General features: G+C 36.5%; 8 non-coding genes and 4 pseudogenes across 8 annotated transcripts; all 12 read right to left on the bottom strand.

Moving 5' to 3' along the window:
* Positions 1 to 120: 120 nt before the first annotated feature.
* LOC114275920 (5S ribosomal RNA) lies at positions 121 to 239 on the bottom strand. The gene has a single exon (XR_003633950.2). It is a non-coding gene; the product is annotated as a 5S ribosomal RNA (ribosomal RNA).
* A 200-nt stretch (positions 240 to 439) lies between these two features.
* LOC114275864 (5S ribosomal RNA) lies at positions 440 to 558 on the bottom strand. Its single transcript, XR_003633897.1, has one exon. It is a non-coding gene; the product is annotated as a 5S ribosomal RNA (ribosomal RNA).
* Positions 559 to 755: 197 nt separating this feature from the next.
* LOC114276007 (5S ribosomal RNA) lies at positions 756 to 874 on the bottom strand. Its single transcript, XR_003634039.1, has one exon. It is a non-coding gene; the product is annotated as a 5S ribosomal RNA (ribosomal RNA).
* Positions 875 to 1,070: 196 nt separating this feature from the next.
* On the bottom strand, positions 1,071 to 1,189 carry LOC114276040 (5S ribosomal RNA; annotated as a pseudogene).
* A 195-nt stretch (positions 1,190 to 1,384) lies between these two features.
* On the bottom strand, positions 1,385 to 1,502 carry LOC114276029 (5S ribosomal RNA; annotated as a pseudogene).
* Positions 1,503 to 1,698: 196 nt separating this feature from the next.
* Positions 1,699 to 1,816, bottom strand: LOC114276026 (5S ribosomal RNA; annotated as a pseudogene).
* A 197-nt stretch (positions 1,817 to 2,013) lies between these two features.
* On the bottom strand, positions 2,014 to 2,132 carry LOC114276024 (5S ribosomal RNA; annotated as a pseudogene).
* A 7,685-nt stretch (positions 2,133 to 9,817) lies between these two features.
* On the bottom strand, positions 9,818 to 9,936 carry LOC114275927 (5S ribosomal RNA). The gene has a single exon (XR_003633957.2). It is a non-coding gene; the product is annotated as a 5S ribosomal RNA (ribosomal RNA).
* A 193-nt stretch (positions 9,937 to 10,129) lies between these two features.
* LOC114275879 (5S ribosomal RNA) lies at positions 10,130 to 10,248 on the bottom strand. The gene has a single exon (XR_003633911.1). It is a non-coding gene; the product is annotated as a 5S ribosomal RNA (ribosomal RNA).
* Positions 10,249 to 10,444: 196 nt separating this feature from the next.
* Positions 10,445 to 10,563, bottom strand: LOC114275954 (5S ribosomal RNA). Its single transcript, XR_003633983.2, has one exon. It is a non-coding gene; the product is annotated as a 5S ribosomal RNA (ribosomal RNA).
* Positions 10,564 to 10,756: 193 nt separating this feature from the next.
* LOC114275956 (5S ribosomal RNA) lies at positions 10,757 to 10,875 on the bottom strand. Its single transcript, XR_003633984.2, has one exon. It is a non-coding gene; the product is annotated as a 5S ribosomal RNA (ribosomal RNA).
* Positions 10,876 to 11,070: 195 nt separating this feature from the next.
* LOC114275792 (5S ribosomal RNA) lies at positions 11,071 to 11,188 on the bottom strand. The gene has a single exon (XR_003633827.2). It is a non-coding gene; the product is annotated as a 5S ribosomal RNA (ribosomal RNA).
* Between the last annotated feature and the right edge of the window lie 2,460 nt (positions 11,189 to 13,648).

Here is a 13,648-nt window from a genome sequence, read left to right as displayed (position 1 = left end):
ACTGGTTTGAAAGGGAGAAATTTTTCAAAAATGAGGCGAAGGTGATTGAATGGGCAAAAGACCGGACAGGTTGTCCGGGGAAGGGTGAAAAAAGAAAGAAGGAAAAAAAAAGTAGAAAAAGGGGTGCACCAAAAGGACTTCCCAGGGGGTCACCCATCCTAGTGCTACTCTCGCCCAAGCACGCTTAACTGTGGAGTTCTGATGGGATCCGGTGCATTAGGGCTGGTATGATCGCACCCGAAGATTAACCGCGACTTTATTGCTTTAAGCAGTAGACGGAAAAAAAAAAGAAAAGAAATTGAATGGAATTGGATAATCGGCAAATGGTTTAAAAGGGAGAAATTTTTCGAAAAGGAGGCGAAGGCGATTGAATGTGCTAAAAACCGGACAAGTTGTCCGGGGAAGCGTGAAAAAACAAAAGGAAAAAATTGGGGCAAAAGGGATGCAACATGAGGAATTCCCTGGGGGTCACCCATCCTAGTACTACTCTCGCCCAAGCACGCTTAACTGTGGAGTTCTGATGGGATCCGGTGCATTAGTGCTGGTATGATCGCACTCGAAGATTAACCGCGACTTTATAGTTTTAAGTAGCAGACAGAAAAAAAAATGAAATTGAATGGAATAGGATAATCGGGAAGAGGTTTAAAAGGGAGAAATTAGTCGAAAAGGAGGCGACGGCGATTGAATGGGCGAAAAACCGGACAGGTTGTCCGGGGAAGGGTGAACAAAAAAAAAGGAAAAAAAAAAGGGGCAAAAGGGTGCAACACGAGGATGTCCCATGGGGTCACACATCCTTGTACTACTCTCGCCCAAGCACGCTTAACTGTGTAGTTCTAATGGGATCCGGTGCATTAGTGCTGGTATGATCGCACCCGAAGATTGATCGCGACTTTATTGTTTTAAGCAGTAGACGGAAAAAAAAAATGAAATTGAATGGAATAGGATAATCGGGAACTGGTTTAAAAGGGCGAAATTTGTCAGTAAGGAGGCGAACGCGATTGAATGGGCTAAAAATCGGACAGGTTGTTCGGGGAAGAGTGAAAAAAAAAAGGAAAAAAAAAGGGAAAAAAGGGGTGCAACACGAGGACGTCCCAGGGGGTCACCCATCCTAGTACTACTCTCGCTCAAGCACGTATAATTGCGTAGCTCTGATGGGATCCGGTGCATTACTGCTAGTATGATCGCACCAGAAGATTAACCACAACTTTATTGTTTTAAGCAGTAGACGGAAAAAAAAATAAAATTGAAAGGAATAGGATAATTGGGAAATGGTTTAAAAGGAAGAAATTTGTCGAAAAGGAGGCAAAGGTGATTGAATGGGCTAAAAACCGGACAGGTTGTCCGGGGATGGGTGAAAAAAAATATGGAATGAAAAGGGGCAAAAGAGGTGCAACACGAGGACTTCCCAGGGGTCTCCCATCCTAGTACTGCACTCGCCCAAGCACGCTTAATTGCGGAGTTTTGATGAGATCCTGTGCATTAGTGCTGGTATGATCGCAGCCGAAGATTAACCGCGACTTTATTGTTTTAAATAGTAGACGATAAAAAAAATGAAATTGAATGGAACAGGATAATCGGGAAATGGTTTAAAAATGAGAAATTTGTCGAAAATGAGGCGAAGGCGATTGAATGTGCTAAAAACCGGACAGGTTGCCCGGGGAAGGGTGAAAAAAAAAAAAGGAAAAAAAATGGGCAAAAAGGGTGCAACACGAGGACTTCCTACGGGCCACCCATCCTAGTACTACTCTCGCCGAGCCATGCTTAACTGCGGAGTTCTGGTGGGATCCGGTGAATTAGTGCTGCTATGATCGCACCTGAAGATTAACCGCGACTTTATTGTTTTAAGCCGTAGACGGGAAAAAAAATGAAATTGAATGGAATAGGATAATCGGGAAATGGTTTAAAAGGGGGAAATTTGTCGAAAAGGAGGCGAAGGCGATTGAATGGGCTAAAAACCGGACAGGTTGTCCAGGGAAGGGTGAAAAAAAAAAGAAGGTAAAGAATGAGGCAAACGGGGTGCAACACGGGGACGTCCCAGGGGGTCACCCATCCTACTACTACTCTCACCCAAGCACGCTTAACTACGTAGTTCTGATGGGATCCGATCCATTAGCGCTGGTATGATCGCACCCGAAGATTAATCGCGACTTTATTGTTTTAAGCAGTAGACGGGAAAAAAAATGAAATTGAATGGAATAGGATAATCGGGAAATGGTTTAAAAAGGCAGAAATTTGTCGAAAAGGAGGCGAAGGCGATTGAATGGGCTAAAAACCAGACAGGTTGTCCGGGGAAGGGTGAAAATAAAAAAAGGAAAAAAAAGAGGGCAAAAGTGGTGCAACACGACGACCTCCCAGGAGGTCAGCCATCCTAGTACTACTCTCGCCCAAGCACGTTTAAATGCGTAGTTCTTATGGGAGCCGGTGCATTAGTAGTTTGGTGCCGTGATGGCCAGTAATCCGTAATTACCGAAGGCCAACTTTCAAAATCACACACAATCAGAGTATAAAATATGGGGCTTACAAGTGCGGAAGCAATATATATACATATACAGAATCTAAATAGTCCATGAGAGCCGTGCATAAGTCCGATGAAATGACATACATCCTTATAAAGTCTTACAACTTAAATACAATAAGGAAATGAGATACAAAACACATCTTGACCAAAAGGCTTCTCAAGCCGACATATACAAGTACAAATGAAAAATAAGCCGAGAAGCATGATCTTCAAGATGGTGCAAAAATGCTAATCCAAAACATGTCGGCAATGCACCCAAAACACATCGGCAATCACGTCTAGGCCTCAATGCCTTCTTGTTCATCACCTACATATATATATAGAGGGTGAGCTTGGATACTCAGTGAATAATATTAGAAATAAAGGTTTTGCATGATTGATATCCAAGATTTCTTTCAAAACAATACATAGCATACTTTACAGTCAAGGGGAAAATCAAGTTCATTGCCGGCTTTTCAAGTTCTTTGGATGTTATTACATCTACTTAATACAAGAAGGTGATGACAATTTCAAGACAAGAGTGCAGTTGCATTATAGTCCCCTGCAGCTAAGGACTTTCAAGACAAGAGTGCAGTTGCATTATAGTCCCCTGCAGCTAAGGACTTTCAAGACAAGAGTGCAGTTGCATTATAGTCCCCTGCAGCTAAGGACTTTCAAGACAAGAGTGCAGTTGCATTATAGTCCCCTGCAGCTAAGGACTTTCAAGAAATGTCATCAAAACAAGATAGTGTTTAATATACAAGTAGGGATAGTCATTCATGCTAGATCAAGTACTTTTCAAAACAAGGCAAGACGAGATTTACAAAAGCAAGTGTAACATAGCTTTATTAAAAATACCACTCACATAGTTTCTTCACACGTCGGGGTCGAGACAAGCCCAAGTCCTACAAACACATGGCAAAGCCTATTGAATGCACCTTCAACAAGTTTCGTATGTACACAAATGGTTTCGGAAAACATGCTGGGCACCGACCAGGTCTAGGCCGAGGTTCCACACCTCCTCGCCGAGGTGTGTTCCCGTGGGCCACATGCAAGGAAAAGAGGTCGGGAAACTCTGGGTTTCCCTCTGCTGATGAACATGAAAAACATGAGTGTGAAAACATGAAAAATATGAATGCTCAATCATAATCTGTCACCACAAATCTGGGATTTTCGTGCTATGAGTTTGAAAACATGGACCTGGGTACCCGTACTTGGAATTCTTGCGGAAATAAACACAAAAACATGATTCTTTATGCAAGCTTTCGAATCAAAACAAGACTTTCTTGAAGAACACATGAATGTCATTTTCGCTTTCTAAAATTGAACTTCAAAACGATGCATGGCTTACAAATCATATCCGATCATGCAATGCAATAACATGAACATAGAGAACATCATGAGCAGATCAAGAATCTAACCTTAGAACACGGATTTAACGGTTCGATCTCTAGGAATCAAGCTTGAAGATCTACTTCCTCACTCTAAAACTCTTTCTGCCTCCTAGAGCTTCTCTCTCTACAAGACAAGGTTATGACACCAAATGATAGTTTTCTATACCCGGTTCTGGGGTTAACCCTCTGCTGAGACACGTGGCGGCGACTGGTTGGGTTCTACCTGAAAAGGTGGCTGACAGGCCAGACAAAGCATGGTGGAAGGGTGTTCAACAAGCAAAGCGGTATGGGCTCTCTGACGGGCTATGACATCGGCTAACAGCAAGGCGTATCTAACAAGCTACACGGAATGGCACTCCGGCAAGGGATGACATCGGCTAACAAAGGACTTCGGCAACTAAGGTGACAATGACCTCGGCTAGGAAGGACAACACTTGACTAAGCTGTGCCACATCTTGGCCTAGATGCGCCACACCTCGGCCTAGGTCATACCACTCCAGGACGAGATCACTTGGGTGCAAGGTAACATCTCGGCTAATGTGGTCAAGGCAAGGACGGGGGCCAACAAGGGATTCCAAGATACTACTATTAGACTAAGGATGACCTCGGCTTGGAATAACATCGGCTAGCACAACTCAGGCAAGGCGCGACCTAAGTTTCACATCAAGGAAGGAACAAGACAAGCATACTACACTTAGACAAATCACAAGGCTTCGAAACAAGGCATGGATCACATTAGCTCAAGCGAAACAAATCACAACATGCACATGCAAACTAAACAAGTCATAATCCTACCGATGCTCATGAACATGATGAGGACATAAAATGTGGGTTCCTACATTTCATATGCTGGTCAATTGATGAGGAAAAAATTAAGACATCATCAATATAGCAGATGGAGAATTCTGTATATGGATTAAAAATATCATTCATAATATGCTGAAATTCAGATGGTGCATTTTTCAAACCAAAAGGCATAACATTCCAGTCAAAATGACCAAAAGGTACTGTAAAAACAGTTTTATATCTATCTTGTTCAGCGATCTGGACTTGCCAATATCCTGATTTCATGTCAAATTTAGAAAATATGACTGCATCCTGGAGGCAATCTAAAAGATCTTTTTTATTTGGCACCGAATACCTTATCCATTGTAAGGCTTCATTAAGAGGTTTGTAGTTTATGACTAATCTTGGCACACCTCTTTCAATTTCTGCATTTTTATTAACATAAAATGCAATACAACTCCAAGGAGATCTATTGGAACGAATAAGCTTTTTCTGAAAAAGAGTATTAATTTCTGTCTTACAAAGTTCTAAATACTCTTTTTTCATTTGGCTTGGTCGAGCGCGAGTTGGAATTTTTCGCTCATCATATCCTGGTTCATAAGGCAAGGAAACAATGTGTTTCTTTCTGTCCCAAAAAGCATTTGGAATATCACTGCAAATTTCATCTTTGAATTTTTGTTTAAGAGATTTAATTTTTTGTTGGAAAGAAGACTGTTGAAGTCTTTGTTCTGTAGTAAGAAAACTAATTTCCTTTTGTAAGAAATTAATTTGTTTTTCTTTAAAATTAACTAGATCTTTAATTTGATCTAACTCTTTTGTATAAGGTTCTGTAATAAACTCAAAAATAATCTTTTGATTATTCAAGGTTGTATGTATGCCAATTGAATCAATTTTAGATATTGGCATGAGTAAACATAGAAAAGGAGTTCCAAGAATTATGGCTTGAGACATGTTCTTAATAAGAACAAAAGAAGTCGGAAGGCATAATCCTTGATTACAAATTAATACTTCTGGAAGTTTATACTGGATGTATAAAGAATTACCACTTGCACTTGTAAGTGACTGGGTGTTTTTATGAAAGTATTTAGTAGGAATTAATCCTTCCTAAATACAATTCATATCAGCACCACTATCAACAAGAGCAATGGCATCTTTTATGATAAAATCGGGTTTTATCATAAAGGTAATCCTGATATACCATTTCTGGAAAGTAACAATATTCATGAGCATAAGATAATTAGGCTCTTTAGGTTCTGCATTAGTCGGAGAGTCTGATTCATTAATACTAATCCCCTTTTCTTTATGCTGGACTGTATTATTAATCTTTTTAATCTCAGAATTAATAGCAATATTAGAAGTTTGCAGATGCTTAATTTCGACTTTTAAAGCATTAACTTCCATTTTCAAATCCTGGATTGTTATGGGTTTTGCTTCAGAAGTATTTTTAACTCTGTTGTAAACTTCTTTCATACTGTAGTGTTTAGGGGGTAAAATTTTTTCTTTTTTATGTTGTTGATAACATAATTCAAGAAATTTTAATTTTATTTCTGGATCGATGATTTGTTCAGCAATATTCAGCATATGCTGTTGATCATCTGTAAAGACATTAATACTAGGACCACTAATATCAAGTCCATTCATTTCAACTATTGCTTTCCAATAGTTAGCTTCTTAGGTAATTTGATTGATTTGTGGTTGACAGGCACAAATTTCTGGAGAGGATTCAGCATCAGTATCAGAAGATGATGAGTACATAACTGCAATACCATCATCTGAAGTGGAATCTGAATCAGAATCTTCAGAAAGTATCTGAAGAATTTGTTGCTGGATTTCGTCATCTAAAGCTAATGCATTTAATTTCTGTTGTATCTTGGTTTTACAACGATTAGCATAGTGACCAATTTGTCCCCATTTGTAACATTTAACAGTAGTTTTATCCTTTTGAGGATAAGTTTTCTTTTGTTTTCCTTTGGCCTTTGAAGGCTGGGCTTGCTGGATTGATTGTTTATAATGTTTCTTTTTTCTGTATTTTTTGGAATAATCTTTTGAAGATTTTCCATACTTATGTTTTTTATGCTTATGTTTGGATGGATACTGAATTTTAGTATCATAGGCAAATTGTTTACAAAATTCACCTAATTCATTATGACATTGTTTCTTTATTTGATTCTGTAATTTTAAATCATTGCATAAAGCAAGACCTTCTTCTGTAACAATTCTTATGAGTTGACCATAAGTGTATTCTGAATAAGGAATAGACATCTATGCTTATCCCTTAATTTCTTTCGGATTCTTTCTGCAAAGAGGGTAGGAAGACCATTAATGAACTTGGCTTTCCAATGTTCACTATTGGCGTCAGATTGTCTTACTACTCTCATCATGAACACATCTTTATACCATCTGAAATGAGATAAAGATGGACATCTTAAATTCTGTAAAAGTTCTCTACTCCTGTCTTCCAAACCATCAGGAGAGGCTCCTACAAAATGGTGTAGAATTGTATTGATAAGAGTATAAACAGCATCCTGTTCAGATTGCACAGTTCCTGTTAGGGGATCTGTAATTCTTTTAAAAGCTGTAACAATTTCTGTTTGTTGTATGTCAGTAATAATGTTATCCCACCATCCTTTAAGGATGCCAGTAAATCCATTAACTAAGAATCAAGCGATCTCATGATCGTCATTCTCATTTTGTTTGCAAATTGTTGAATACATAATCATTTGATGCAATAATTCAAATATCTGGTATTCCGAAAGACCATCTATATTCCATTCATAAATGGTTTTTCCATGATAGGATTTTTGTGTCTGTAAAATATCTTCTTCATAGAGAATATCCATAGGAGTGCTACGAGGATAAAATTGTATAGTTGGAGTAGTAGCAGTCCTATAAGTATTTCTTGAAGATTCTCCATAATGAACTTTATTTATGGAGATTGGATTATTTTGAAAAACATTTTCAATTTCTGAAATTTGAGAAAGTGTTAATTTTTCTTCTTCTGGAATAGTTTGTCTGGATAACATATTAATAGAAGATGATTCTCCTATTTTAAGATGCTTTATCTTATCGACAAGAGTATCCATAAATTCTGTATCCTTCTAGAAGATAACTTAAATTTGGTTACTTCTAAAGGAGGTTTAATTGTTACTGGAATAGTTTCAGTTTTTACCTCGGATTTTGGCTGTAAATGACAACTGTCTTTAATATGATTAACAGTTTCTTCAATCCTGGTGATTTGTCTACCTGCTATTTGACAAAATAGATTTGTATAATTATGCTATTTTAAAATAGGAATTAGATCTTGAACAAGAACTAGATCCCTATTTTGAGATTTGTGAGGTACTTCCATATAAGCAGCAATAGATAAAGGTTTTGTACCAGTACCACTACTTACAGGTTGTAACTCCAAAGGTTGGGTAGGTAGATGGATAGACACAAAGTTTTGACCATCTGTACTAACCCAAGTTTGCTGGATTTTTTCTATTACATTCATTTGAGATTCTGTAGGGGTTATGTTTTGAACATACCAATGAGGAAAAGACTAGATTATCTGATGTTTTTCCAAGTATTCATAATACTGAATTTTGTATTGTTCTAACTGGAAAGGAGTATGGATTTTAAAATACCATTCCCTAAATGTCCTGTATTCTTCTTTCTGTAAGTCCTTATTAAGAGCTAATCTGATTTTACTACCTGGTGTAAAATCCATTAAAGTTCAAAATTCATGTCACTGGCTGTAGGGCTATAAGGCCTTTCTTGCCTTCTGGATCCATAAATACCATGTGGTATTTGATTTTCTGAAAATCATACTCCCTGAACTATAGGATCTGTTTCAAGCTGGGTATCACTAAGAGGTCTGGATTGTGGTCTTACAAACTCAGCTGGTTCAGAATAAAATTGTCTAGAGGATTCAGGTAGATCTACTCTATATGATGGAGCAGTTCTAAAACTGGCACTAGACATACTTCTGGAAAGAGATCTAGGTGGTCTCCTAAATGTAAGAAATACATTTCCTCCTTGTGTCTGGATAACCTCATCTAAGGTTTGTTGAATAAGTGGCCTGGCTGGAACAGCTTGGTTTATCTGCCATCTTTCTGGAAACTTAATTTCTTCCCAAGGTATCATTTTAGGTATGGCTACCTGACTACTGTAAAGGTTTGTGTCTATTAGGACTGTGTGTCCTGCCAGACTATGTTTCCTAATATAAGGATTCAACGTTGTCAAAACCTTAAGGTAGATTCTGGAAATTACCACATAAGGTGGTGATCCTGGAAGATAATCGTATCCATTGGACAACACTCTAAGTTCTAAAACTTTAGATAAGTTTGCATCAGAGAGTGCTATACTTAAATTCGGAAAAATATCAAAATATACTGGACCATGTGAGAGACTGGTTTCTACAGCTCCCATGAGTGATGCCCTCCAATCAGTGCATCGTCCATCTCTGAGTGTACACTGGAGACTGGTGTTTTGACCTAAAAGTGTCAAAGGCTTGAAGGCTATCTGGACAAGTCCTATATGGACATACTTATATTTCTGTATAAAAGGATATAGATCTTGGAAATGAAGGAGATATATTATCTCATCATTATTCTGGACAGGCATAGCATGCTCAAATGTTTTGATTATTTTCTTACTGGAAAAGTCAAATGTACCTATCTTATAGATAGTATCTGGTTTGACCTTAGGGATTGTCCACTTATCAAGGGCTTCCTTCACATACTGATAAGCAACGAATTCCTTGGCCTCTGATGTAGAGGCTACTGTATTTGCTACTGTATTTGCCACTGAGGCGGTTACTTCTTCTGTAGGTTCAGTACTCATGTTTGGATGTATGTGACCATATATGTATAATTAAAATTAAATAAAACTAAATATAATGAACATTAAACTTGCAGTAGACGGAGTTCTGATGGGATCCGGTGCATTAGTGCTAGTATGATCGCACCCGAAGATTAACCGTGACTTTATTGTTTTCAGCAGTAGACAGAAAAAAAATGAAATTAAATGGAATAGGATAATCGGGAAATGGTTTAAAAGGGAGGATTTGTCGAAAAGAAGGCGAAGGCGATTGAATGGGCTAAAAACTAGACAGGTTGTCCGGGGAAGGGTGAAAAAAAAATGGAAAAAAAGGGGCAAAAGGGTGCAACACGAGGACTTCCCAGGGGGTCACCCATCCAAATACTACTCTCGCCCAAGCACGCTTGACTGCGGAGTTCTGATGGGATCCGGCGCATTAGTGCTTGTATGATCACACCCGAAGATTAACCGCGACTTTATTGTTTTAAGCAGTAGACAGAAAAAAAAATGAAATTAAATGGAATAGGATAATCGGGAAATGGTTTAAAAGGGAGAAATTTGTCGAAAAGGAGGCGAAGGAGATTGAATGGGCTAAAAACCAGATAGGTTGTCCGGGGAAAGGTGAAAAAAAAATGAAAAAAAAGGGGCAAAAAGGGTGCAACACGAGGACTTCCCAGGGGGTCACCCATCCTAGTACTGCTCTCGCCCAAGCACGCTTAACAGCGAAGTTCTGATGGGATCCAGTGCATTATTGCTGGTATGATCGCACCCGAAGATTAACAGCGACTTTATTGTTTTAAGCAGTAGACGGAAAAAAAAAATGAAATTGAATGGAATAGGATAATCGGGAAATGGTTTAAAAGGGAGAAATTGGTCGAAAAGTAGGCGAAGGCGATTGAATGGGCTAAAAACCGGACAGGTTGTCCGGGGAAGGGTGAAAAAAAAAAAGGAAAATAAAGGGGCAAAAGGGGTTCAACACTAGGACTTCCCAGGGGATCACCCATCCTAGTACTACTCTCGCCCAAACACGCTTAACTGCGGAGTTCTGATGGGTTCCGGTGCATTAGTGCTGGCATGATCGCACCCGAAGATTAACCGCGACTTTATTGTTTTAACCAGTAGACCGAAAAAAAAAAGAAATTGAATGGAATAGGATAATCGGGAAATGGTTTAAAAGGGACAAATTTGTCGAAAAGGAGGCGAAGGCGATTGAATGGGCTAAAAATCGGACAAGTTGTCCGGGAAAACGTGAAAAAAAAAGGAAAAAAAAAGGGCAAAATGGGTGCAACACGAGGACTTCCCAGGTGGTCACCCATCCTAGTACTACTCTTGCCCAAGCACGCTTAATTGCGGAGTTCTGATGGGATCCGGTGCATTAGTGCTGGTATGATCGCACCCGAAGATTAACCGCGACTTTATTGTTTTAAGTACTAAACGGAAAAAAAAATGAAATTGAATGGAATAGGATAATCGGGAAATGGTTTAAAAGGGAGAAATTTGTCGAAAATGTGGCGAAGGCGGTTGAATCTGCTAAAAATCGGACAGATTGTTCGGGGAACGGTGAAAAAAAAAAAAGGAAAAAAAGGGGGAAAAGGGGTGCAACACGAGGACTTCCCAGGGGTCACCTATCCTAGTACTACTCTCGCCCAAGCACGCTTAACTGCGGAGTTCTGATGGGATCCGGCACATTAGTGCTGGTATGATCGCACCCGAAGATTAACCGTGACTTTATTGTTTTAAGCAGTAGACGGAAAGAAAATAAATTAAATTGAATGGAATAGGATAATCGGGAAAAGGTTTAAAAGGGAGAAATTTGTCGAAAAGGAGGCGAAGGCGATTGAATGGGCTAAAAACCGGACAGGTTGTCCCGGGAAGGGTGAAAAAAAAAAAGGAAAAAAAAAGGGGCAACTTCCTTTTTTATTTAATTTCTAAATAGATCGTTAAGGTATAGTGGTTTCTTTAATGTACTTCCTTTGTTAATTTTATGCAACTTCTATTTTTATTTTTATTCCACTTCCATTGTTATCCAATTTCCTTTTCTATTCAACTTCCTTTTTTATTTAATTTCCAAATAGATCGTTAAGGTATAGTGGTTTATATAATGAACTTCCATTTTTAATTTTATGCAACTTCCATTTCTATTTTTATTCAACTTCCATTTTTATTCAACTTCTTTTTCTATCTTTATTCAGTTTCCTTTTTTATTCAACTTCGTTTTTTATTCAATTTCCTTTTCTATTCAATTTCATTTTTTATTTAATTTCCAAATAGATCGTTAAGGTATAGTGGTTTCTTGAATGAACTTCCATTTTTATTTTTATGCAACTTCTATTTTTATTTTTATTCAACTTCCAATTTCATTCAATTTCCTTTTCTATTCAACTTCCTTTTTTATTTAATTTCCAAATAGATCGTTAGGGCACAGTGGTTTCTTAAATGAACTTCCATTTTGCGCTTTATGCAACTTCCATTTTTATTTTTATTCAACTTCCATTTTTATTTAATTTCCAAATAGATCGTTCAGGTATAGTAGTTTCTTAAATGAACTTCCATTTTCAAATTTTTGCAACTTCCATTTTTATTTTTATTCCACTTCCATTTTTATTCAATTTCCTTTTCTATTCAACTTCCTTTTTTTATTTAATTTCCAAATAGATAGTTAAGGTATGGTGGTTTCTTGAATGAACTTCCATTTTAAATTTTATGCAACTCACATTTTTATTTTTGTTCAACTACTATTTTTATTCAATTTTTTTTTTCAATTTAACTTCCTTTTTTATTTAATTTCCAAATAGATCGTTAACGTATAGTGGTTTCTTGAATGAATTTTCATTTTCATTTTTATTCAACTTCCATTTTTATTAAAATTCCTTTTCTATTCAACTTCCTTTTTTATTTAATTTCCACATAGATCATTAAGGTGTAGTGTTATCTTGATTGAAGTTCCATTTTTAATTTTATGAAGGTTGAATAGAAAAAGAATTGAATAAAAATGGAAGTTGAATAAAAATAAAATTGGAAGTTGCATAAAATTAAAAAAGGAAGTTCATTCAAGAAACCACCATACCTTATTGATCTATTTGGAAATTAAATAATAAAGGAAGTTGAATAGAAAAGAAAATTGAATAACAATGGAACTGGAATAAAAATAAAAATAGAAGTTGCATAAAATTAGCAATGGAAGTTCATTGACGAAACCACTATACCTTAACGATCTATTTCGAAATTAAACAAAAAAGGATGTTGAATAGAAAAAAGAAATTGAATAAAAATAGAAGTTGAATAAAATTAACAATGGAAGAACATTCAAGAAACCACTATACCTTAACGATCTATTTGGAAATTAAATAAAAAAGGAAGTTGAATAGAAAAGGATATTGAATAAAAATGGAAGTTGCATAAAATTAAAAATGGAAGTTCATTCAAGAAACCACTATACCTTAATGATATATTTGGAAATTAAATAAAAAAGGAAGTTGAATAGAGAAGGAATTTGATTAAAAATGGAAGTTGAATAAAAATAAAAATGGAAGATCATTCAAGAAACCACTTTATTTTAACGATCTATTTGAAAATTAACTAAAAAACGAAGTTGAATAGAAAAGAAAATTGAATAAAAATGGAAGTTGCTTAAAATTCAAAATAGAAGTTCATTCAAGAAACCACCATACCTTAACGATCTATTTGGAAATTAAATAAAATAAGAAGTTGAAGAGAAAAGGAAATTGAATAAAAAAGGAAGTGGAATAAAAATAAAAATAGAAGTTGCAAAAAATTAAAAATGGAAGTTCATTCAAGAAACCACTATAACTTAACGATCTATTTGGAAATTAAATAAAAATGGAAGTTGAATAAAAATAAAAATAGAAGTTGCATAAAATACAAAATGGAAGTTCATTCAAGAAATCACTTTACCTTAACGATCTATTTGGAAATTGAATAAATAGGGAATTTGAATAGAAAAGGAAATTGAATAAAAATGGAAGTTGCATAAAATTAAAAATGGAAGTTCATTCAAGAAACCACTATACCTTAACGATCTATTTGGAAATTAAATAAAAAATGAAGTTGAATAGAAAAGGAAATAGAACAAAAATGGAAGTTCAATAAAAATAAAAATAAAAGTTGCATAAAATTGACAATGAAAGTTCAATAAAGAAACCACTATACG

The sequence above is a fragment of the Camellia sinensis genome, chromosome 14 (genome assembly GCF_055761805.1).
Source record: "Camellia sinensis isolate YWXY chromosome 14, ASM5576180v1, whole genome shotgun sequence".
NCBI lineage: Eukaryota > Viridiplantae > Streptophyta > Magnoliopsida > Ericales > Theaceae > Camellia > Camellia sinensis.
This window is presented reverse-complemented; position numbering and strand designations above follow the sequence as displayed.